The following is a 7,704-nucleotide window of genomic DNA, read 5'->3' on the forward strand; positions in this document are numbered from 1 at the left end:
TATGACATTCACCATCCCCATGGGAGGCCGTCTTCCCATCTGGGTTCTGGCAATCTAGACCCTAATGTCACTCCACACCCCGAACAATGGCAGTAACACAACACCACTACTCCTTGCCACTGAGATCAATTGTTAAGCAGGGTTATTCACTTCAGTGCAGACTCCTGACCCAGTCCAGACCTGTATTCTCTGGCTAACTGTGGACCTTATGGTCTGTTCCCTCAGCTCTTAGGACCCCACATCCCTCCCCACTCAGATGCCCACCTCTTTGCTTTCTTCCCTCCCTTCCCATCAGAAAATTCACACACACACAAATATCCTCTTTTCACCATTTGATGTGTATTTTAATTGCAGCCATCAGTTTACTATGTTAGTGTGAGGGTCAGTCTTTTCCTGTTGTCCATTTCTATGAAAGCAGACCTCTGGAGACACAATTCTAAACTGTGTGACCTTTTCTTTTCATTTACTGGCTGACTAGGTTATACTTCTCCAGGGTCTCTCTTTCTGGGGTGGCTGAGCTTACCTTCTCTTTAGATTCTGCCTCCTTCTTTGACTCTGCTTCATATTTTGGTACACTTTTTGGCTTTGACTCAGTTTCTTACGTGCACAGGAAAAGAAAAAACAGTTTGGTTTCCTTGTTTTCTTCACCTTCTTCGACTTAGTGGCATATGATCGGATTTTCTTTCTCAAGGTTCCTTTCAGAGGTCTTCTGACCCTTATGGTCATATTCTGTGCCTTGAAAGACAAGAGAAGGGTATTAGTTTTGAGGAAAGGGTATAACATCTGAGTTGGAAGGGAGATTTCATGAAAAGGGATGTGGGCTGATGAGGGCTTTTGTGGCAGGCAAGGACAGTGTAGAGGTCTTGGGCAGAAAATTCAATGGAGAATGTAGGGAGCATCGATGGAATCATCTTACCTTCAGGGTGCCTCTGTATCTCTGTTGACAAAGGGTCTTCTTTCATCCTTCCACCCTTGAAGAATACTGCATTGGAACTCTTCTTGGCTGCTGTGGCTTCCTGGTTACCTTATGATGATAGCATGAAATTGTCTAACCCAGTATCTCTGCCTCTGACCTCTCTATATATGCCTTCTGAGAACAATGAGGAACCACACCCTTCAATCTGATTGGTCAGCTAGGCACTCCCCCAGCCAATGGTGGCTTTGGGGTCTTAGACATCACAATGTACCACTGTGCCCATCAACATGGGTTAGTGGGTGTTGAGGGAGGCCATGATACAACTTTCTGACCCCTGACACCACTGTGTGTCTGATTCTGGGGAGTGGTGATTCAGGGGCATGGTGTTTCTTCTCTGACCATTAGCTGAGCAGGAGAAGTACCAGTAGATATCTCACTGATAGTTGTTTGCTTATTGGCAGGGCCGAGAGATGCACTGTCCAATTGCTGGGCAAGACCTGTTGCTTAGTAACAGGATGTGGAATAATACGGCAAAGCAATGGCTACCTGCTAATGGCTGTGTTCAGGCTGCTCTGTTCCATAAGGATATGTTGGGTCCAGTGTGCTTTAGTCTTTTCGACTGACTCCTCTCCCACCACAGATTTTGATTTCACCTGCAGGTTTAACTTTTGTACATCATTCTTTTCAATGTTTTCCCAGGCCTGCCAGTCAGCAGTGCTTATCTTTATGCTCCCCCAGAGCTTCCACATGATTGTATGTGCTGCATATATTATAGCTGATATTTCAAAGCCAAGAAGAATGTCAAAGCTAGCCCACCTTGAGAACTACTTTGACAAACCTTAACCTCACAGTGATTCTTATTCTATTCACAATGTAACAGAGCAGAGTGATCACAGCCCTATGCAGTTAGCCATTGATGTGCTTCATTTCAACCCACCCTGTTCCTAGGCAACAGGTGTAACTCAGCCTTGCTTGGTGCCACAGATGGCCCCATTCACAAGCAGCCAACTGTCAATGAGTGACCATTCGTTGTCCTGCTCAGCTATTGATCAGCACCACAGTGGGCCCTGCCCCCCAGTTACTGTCAAGAAGGGAGTATTGGGGAAGTGTTTACGAAAGGGTGGTGTGGTGGTCATCAGCTGGAAAATGAGAGTAGAGGCAGATTTTGGCATTCTTTTGGAGGGTTTGGAGATCACCCAGCTTTGGGCCATTGGGTGAGCTGGAGATCCCAGGGAATAGACTGGGGACGACATCCTGTAGTGCTCCAGAGCCCTTACTAATGCCCTCCAGTAGCCTTGGCCCAGGCCTTGAGGAGCGGTGAACTTCTCCACCATCCCTGTCTCTCCAACCTACTAGCAGGGGCCATATTCCTGGGCGTCAGTCTCTGAGAACTGGTCTTCTCACTTGGACAGCCTGAGGAGACAGGACCTATTGGACCTCATGGCTCCATGAAGGATGAGAGCTGGGCAGAATGTGGGAACCTTGCCCTGAAGGAGCTGCCAAATGAGATCTGTTTCTGCTTATCCAGGATAGGAGATTTGAAGGTGAAAGTTGTGCTTGAGACTTTGCCCTCTCTTGACAGGGCAAGAAAGACAGAAAATAACTTTCCTCTGGTAGAGATATATAGGAACATTATTTCCTGACCATGACCTAACTTTAAGCACAAAGGATATGACACCAAGAAGTCTGTAACAACTTACAACAACTCTCTCTAACATTTGCTTTTACATGTACTTAACTGAAAACATTCTATAACTTTGGGTTCTTAGAGCAAGAGCCATACACATCCTTGTATGAATGTGTATTAAACCTTTCCCTGTTCCAACTCTAACATTTAGTTTTGGTGGGCCTCATTCTGCATCAAGCACATGGATTTGCAATTTTGATAACAACCATCCTGTCGAAGGGCTGACTTGGCCTCTCTTTAACCACAGCAGAGACTGGCCAAGAGCTCACAGTCATCTGTGAGCACATATCCACTGACTAGGCTTGGCTAAACTTTAGCCGTCCTTCTCTCCTCTGAACTTCAGCATTCCCCCACGCTTGAGCAAGTGCTAAGAGTCACATATTTCTGACTCCTTTAACAGCTCATTCTAACAATCAGCACACCACAGAAAGAAACACTTCCTGTCAAACTGCTCCATCATGCAGTCTGTTCATCCATCCCACCTCTTTCCCCATCACACACACATATACACACACACACACACACACACACACATACACACATACACAAACTTACACACACACACACAGATAGTTGCTGTGCACCCTCCTTATGTTCCATGTTAACGAAATATTTTTTTCTGTTCCATTTTGAGACACGTTAAGAACATGTGTTCTAAGCATCCTCCCTATTGCAATCCGTTCATTTCAGTTGTTCAGTTGTGTCCGAATGTGTGCAACCCCATGGACTGCAGCACACCAGGATTCCTTGTCCATCACCAACTCCCAGAGCTTGCTGAAACTCAAGTCCATCGAATCCCTGATGCCATCCAACCATCTCATCCTCTCTCATTCCCTTCCCCTTGGCCTTTATATCTTCCTAGCATCAGGATCTTTTCCAATGATATAGTTTTTTGCATCAGGTGGACAAAGTACTGGAGTTGGAGCTTCAGCATCAGTCCTTCTAGTGAATAATCAAGACTGATACCACACGTCCATGGCGTGGTGGCTGCATGGGCACAGAAAGGACTAGAGGAGCTACTCCACATCAATGTCAGGAGTGGTGGCAGTGAGGAGATATACCTAGTCCAAGTTAGGGAAAGTAGCTGCACTTTGCTGGAGCAGCCATGAAGAACTACCCCAGGTCCAAGAAAAGAGAAACCCACGTAAGATGGTAGGTGTTGCAAAACGGCATCAGAGGGCAGACACACTGAAACCAGAGTCACAGAAATCTAATCAAACTAATCACACTAGAACCACAGCCTTGTCTAACTCAGTGAAATAAAGCCAGGCCTTGTGGTGCTTCCCAATTTGCTCAGGTCATGGTGGAGAGGTCTGACAGAATGTGGTCCACTGGAGAAGGGAAGGGCAATCCACTTCAGTATTCTTGCCTTGAGATCCACATGAACAGTATGAAAAGGCAAAATGATAGGATACTGAAAGAGGAACTCCCCAGATCAGTAGGTGCTCCATATGCTACTGGACATCAGTGGAGAAATAACTCCAGAAAGTATGAAGGGATTGAGCCAAAGCAAAAACAATACCCAGTTGTGGATGTGACTGGTGACAGAAGAAAGGTCCAATGCTATAAAGAGCAATAGAGCATAGGAACCTGGAATGTTAAGTCCATGAATCAAGGCAAATTGGAAGTATCAAACAGGAGATGGCAAGAGTGAACATCAACATTCTAGGAATCAGTGAACTAAAATGAACTGTTATGGGAGAATTTAATCAGATGACCATTCTATCTACTATGGCGGGCAGGAATCCCTCAGAAGAAATGGAGTAGCGATCATGGTCAACAAAAGAGTCCAAGATGCAGTAGCTGGATGCAATCTCAAAACTATACAATGATCTCTGTTCGTTTCCAAGGCAAACCATTCAATATCACAGTAATCCAAGTCTATGCCCCAACAAGTAATGATGAAGAAGCTGAAGTTGAACGGTTCTATGAAGACCGACAAGACCTTTTAGAACTCAGATGCAAAAAAGATGTCCTTGCATTATAGTGGACTGGAATGCAAAATAGGAAGTCAAGAAACACCTGGAGTAACAGGAAAATTTGGCTCTGGAGTATGGAATGAACCAGGGCAAAGGCTAAAAGATTTTTGCAAAGAGAACACACTGGTCATAGCAAACACCCTCTTCCAACAACACAAGGAAAGAGTCTACATATGGACATCACCAGATGGTCAACACTGAAATCAGATTGATTATATCTTTTGCAGCCAAAGATGGAGAAGTTCTACACAGTCAGCAAAACAAGACTGGGAGCTGACCGTGGCTCAGATCATCAGCTACTTATTGACAATTTCAGATTTAAATTGAAGAAAGTAGGGAAAACCACTAGACCATTCAGGTATGATGTAAATCCATCCCTTAGGATTATACAGTGGAAGTGAGAAATAGATTTAAGGGACTAGACCTGACAGATTGAGTGCCTGAAGAAGTATGGACGGAGGTTTGTGACATTGTACAGAAGACAGGGATCAAGACAATTCCTATGGAAAAGAAATGCCAAAAAGCAAAAGGGCTGACTGGGGATGGCTTTCAAATAGTTGTGAAAAGAAGAGAAGTGAAAAGCACAGGAGAAAAGGAAAGATATAAGCATCTGAATGCAGAATTCCAAAGAAGAGCAAGAAGAGATAAGAAAGCCTTACTCAGTGATCAATGCAAAGAAACAGAGGAAAACAAGGGAATGGGAAAGACTAGACATCTCTTCAAGAAAATTCGAGATACCAAGGGAATATTTCATGCAAAGATCAGATTGATAAAGGGCAGAAATTATATGGACCTAACAAAAGCAGAAGATATTAAGAAGAGGTGATAAAAATACGCAGAAGAACTGTACAAAAAAAATCTTCATGACCCAGATAATCATGATGGTGTGATAACACACCTAGAGACAGACATCCTGGAATGTGAAGTCAAGTGGGCCTTAGAAATCATCACTACGAACAAATCTAGTGGAGGTGATGGAATTCCAGTTGATCTATTTCAAATCCTGAAAGACAAAGCAGTGAAAGTGTGGCACTCAATATGCCAGCTAAGTTGGAAAACTCAGCAGTGGCCACAGGACTGGAAAAGGTCAGTTTTCACTCCAATTCCCAAGAAAGGCAACGCCAAAGAATGCTCAAACTACTGCACAATTGCACTCATCTCACATGCCAGTAAAGTAATTTTTAAAATTCTCTAAAGCAGGCTTCAGCAAAATGTGAATCATGAACTTGCAGATGTTCAAGCTGGTTATAGAAAAGGCAGAGGAATCAGAGATCAAATGGCAAACATCCGCTGGATCATGGAAAAAGCTAGAGAGTTCCATAAAACTATCTATTTCTGCATATTGACTGTGCCAAAACCTTTGACTGTGTGGATCACAGTAAACTGTGTAAAATTCTGAAAGAGATGGGAATACCAGACCACCTGACCTGCCTGTTGAGAAACCTCTATGCAGGTCAGGAAGCAACAGTTAGAACTGGACATGGAACAACAGACTGCTTCCAAGTAAGAAAAAGAGTACATCAAGGCTGTATACTGTCACTCTGCTTATGTAATTTATATGCAGAGTGCATCAAAAGAAGCACTGGGCTGGCGGAAGCACAATCTGGAATTAAGATTGCCGGGAGAAATATAAATAAGCTCAGAAATGCAGATGACACCACCGTTAAGGCAGAAAGTGAAGAAGAACTAAAGAGCCTCTTGATGAAAGTGAAAGAAGAGAGTGAAAAAGTTGGCTTAAACCTCAACATTCAGAAAGTGAAGATCATGGAATCTGGTCCCATCACTTCAAGGGAAGTAGATGGGGAAACAGTGGAAACAGTGGCTGAGTTTATTTTTCTGGGCTCCAAAATCACTGCAGATGGTGACTGCAGCCATGAAATTAAAGGAAGCTTACTCCTTGCAAGTAGAGTTATGACTAACCTAGACAGCATATTAAAAAGCAGAGACTCTGTGGGAGAGTGTGGTGTGATTTGGGAGAATGGCATTGAAACATGTATAATGTCATATATGAAAGGAATCTCCAGTCCAGGTTCGATGCTTGATACAGGATGCTTGGGGCTGGTGCACTGGGATGACCCAGAGGGATGGTATGGGAATGGAGGTGGGAGGGGGGTACTGGACAGGGAACACATGTACACCTGTGGCAGGTTCATGTTGATGTATGGCAAAAACAATACCATATGTAAAGTAATTAACCTCCCATTAAAGTAAATAAATGTATGTTAAAAATAAAAAATAAAAAGCAGAGACATTACTTTGGCATCAAAAGTCTGTCTAGTCAAGGCTCTGGCTTTTCCTGTGGTAAGGTATGGATTGAGAGTTGGACTATAAAAAAGTTGAGCATCAAAGAATTGATGGTTTTGAACTGTGGTGTTGGAGAAGACTCTTGAGAGTCCCTTGGACTGCAAGGAGATCCAAACAGACCTTCCTAAAGGATATCAGTCCCGAGTGATGACTGGAAAGACTGATGTTGAAACTGAAACTCCAATATTTTGGCCACCAGATGTGAAGAGTTGACTCATTGGTAAAGACCCTGATGCTCGTAAATACTGAGGGCAGGAGGAGAAGGGGACGACAGAGGAAGAGATGGTTACATTGCATCACCAACTCAATGGAAATGGGTTTGAGTGGACTCCGCGAGTTGGTGATGGACAGGGAGGCCTGGTGTGCTGTGGTTCATGGTGTCCCAAAGAATCAGACACAACTGACAAACTGAACTGACTTCCTCTAAGTCTTTCAGTGGAGACCAGTCCTTCTGTCTTCCCATTTGTCTCTGCCTCTCTGAATTTAAGTGCATCAATTATCTATTATGGTCTTGAAGGGGTGATCTTGTAGGGGAGCATCACTGTACAGTTTGTACTATAGTAGGCAGGGGGTGGGGTGGTGGTGGGGCTGGATTTGATGCACCACATGTCACATATTTCCTTAGGGTGTGCCAGCACCTATGGCTGAGAAGTACAGTAGTACCAGGTCTGAAGCCAAATGTGAGGCAGAGACTTCCTATTCCTCAGTGGCTTTCACTGTCCTATTGGGGGCAGGGTGGGATCCCAAGTTTCCGGAGCAGAAGCCCTGAATATCAGGCCAGATCTGACTGTGTTCCCTCAAGTATGTACGCTCCCCTC

General features: G+C 44.2%; 1 long non-coding RNA gene across 1 annotated transcript; it reads right to left on the reverse strand.

Moving 5' to 3' along the window:
- Positions 1-322: 322 nt before the first annotated feature.
- On the reverse strand, positions 323-7,359 carry LOC112445466 (uncharacterized). Its single transcript, XR_003033688.2, has 2 exons — positions 917-7,359; positions 323-735 (listed from the first exon to the last, which is right to left on the reverse strand). It is a non-coding gene; the product is annotated as an uncharacterized lncRNA (long non-coding RNA).
- Positions 7,360-7,704: the final 345 nt, after the last annotated feature.

This window comes from Bos taurus, unplaced genomic scaffold (assembly GCF_002263795.3).
Source record: "Bos taurus isolate L1 Dominette 01449 registration number 42190680 breed Hereford unplaced genomic scaffold, ARS-UCD2.0 Leftover_ScbfJmS_1451_926, whole genome shotgun sequence".
Classification (NCBI taxonomy): domain Eukaryota; kingdom Metazoa; phylum Chordata; class Mammalia; order Artiodactyla; family Bovidae; genus Bos; species Bos taurus.